Source organism: Siphateles boraxobius, unplaced genomic scaffold, assembly GCF_051911475.1.
Source record: "Siphateles boraxobius isolate OS27281-9 unplaced genomic scaffold, OSU_SipBor_1 48, whole genome shotgun sequence".
Classification (NCBI taxonomy): domain Eukaryota; kingdom Metazoa; phylum Chordata; class Actinopteri; order Cypriniformes; family Leuciscidae; genus Siphateles; species Siphateles boraxobius.
In genome coordinates this window covers 2,445,001-2,447,194 of record NW_027509119.1, presented here as the reverse complement: position 1 = coordinate 2,447,194, position 2,194 = coordinate 2,445,001, and positions in this window count along the sequence as shown.

The following is a 2,194-nucleotide window of genomic DNA, read 5'->3' as shown; positions in this document are numbered from 1 at the left end:
ACCAAGTAGAGTCCAGTTGAATGTTTCTCTGGTCTCTTGTGGCCCTCACAGGGCCCAGGGGCCCAATAAGCATCCATCTGCAGACAGCCCACTACAGCACGCTTCACTGGACATCCATGCAAGCTAGGGTGTTTGTAAGTGTGTGTGTGTGTGTGTGTGTGTTTGTGCACTCTGTCCGACTGGAGCTGCAGACGTTTTATCATTCTCGAGCCGTGGGGAGCAACTTTCCCCCACGCAAATACACACAAACAATCTTCACAATCAGTGCTGTCACCACATCCAGCCGTTCCTGTGTTCTTCTGTTTGTGTGCCATCTTTATACTCTCCTGTCCGACACCGAGACCCACCGGATCACCCGTCGTCCTCGACGCGGACACACATCGATCCACATCTCTCTTAATCAGCCCTCTGGAGCTTCTCTCTTCTTCCCGCTCGACTGCCTCTGTTCATTCAACATCTATTTTACCTCTGCATCTTCTCGAATCCCCATCAGCCTGTGCTGGAGGTTCAGAGTCTCTGTCAGTGTTTCTCTCTGGACGCTCGCAGGAATCCTGGTGATTTATTACAGGGAAACACACACTCAGAAGGAGACACAGAAACAGAAGGACGCTGCCCAGTGAGGCGCAGAAACTGCTTCAATACTGGCCAAATTGTTCAGCGCACTAAAGTAAACAAAAATGCGCTCAAAATCAAAGATTGAAACTTACAAATATTAACAATATGCACAATTATTTAAGAATCCACTGTGAAAAAGCAGCGTGCTTACACTGTAAAAGAAATTCTGGTAAATTTACGGTAACAAAACGGCAGCTGTGGTTGCCAGATATTTACCGTAGCAACATTTTAAATTTTACATGCAGACTTAACTTAAATTTACAGTAAAAAACGTATATCATTATCTGATTTAATGTTAATTTACAGACATACTGAAGTAATAATTTCTTTTTTCGACCATTGTAATACACTGGCAACCATCAATCACAGTGGTTATTAGAGTCACATGATACATTAAAACTCATCACAGGTGTCAAACATTAAACACCATCATGGCAACACACATGACATTTTAAAAAAATGCAATAAACATTAATTTAACAACATTAAATGTATAAAACCGGAATGTACATAACTAAAAAAACTAAGAAAAATTATGAAGAAACAGTTATTTTAACAAAAATACATCAAACGTGAAGTGTCACCCAGGGAATTGTGGGAATGTCAATTTACGTTTTTTCACTGTAAATTATTTCTGAACTAGAACTGACGCTACGCTTAATAATTATAACGATTTGTTCTTTTTCTCATCCAAAGACTTTACATTTAACGGTATTTTACTGTAAAATTTACGGTTAGATCTATCGCAGTTATTCACTGTATATAGTACGGAAACTTTCTGTTAACCAATTAACCGTTTTTCATCGTAGCATTTTTACGTCTTTTACCGTTAAAATCATGATCATTTTTTATTCTATGTGCCCCTAAAATTTTAAAAAGCACATTTTAAAAAGGTCACTTACTTGTACTTAAAGAAAGTACGTTCATGACTTAGTTTCTTAACACACTTTTAAAAAGTGTACTTTAAAGTACGCTTTAAATCATTAATGTTTTGTGCTTTAAAGAAGTAGACTCATTTTGACGTGTTGACTATGTGAAGTACTTGTTTTAATTGTAACCGTGGCGTTACTCAAAAGTACATTTAAAAAGTACAAATATTTCAAATGTACTAAATAGTAACTTCATCATTACAAGTGTGCAATTACAAAACTGAAATACATGACGTACAAGTTTGAATAGAGATTACAGTAAAGTATATTTTAGATGTATATCATAAATGCTTGTCAGTACATTCGGCAGTGCACTTTAAACATATTTCAAAGACAATAGAAGTAATTATGAAATTGCATATAAAGACATAAGTTGGTCAAAAAGTTCAACTAATTGCCTTTAATATGAATTATAATGCTTTTTCATACAAAAAACAAGTGTCTGAAAACATTACATGCACACTTGATTATAGATAATTATATTATTTGTGTAATATTTTTCCACAAGGGAATGTCATCTGAATTTCGAAGGTTTCATGTCACTTGAGGATCTCGCTGAACCCGTTAGCATCAGAATCTGCCTAGCAACCGAAGTGACCGATGAATATGAATAGAAAATGACAATAGAATTTGAACGTACAGGCTTTGAC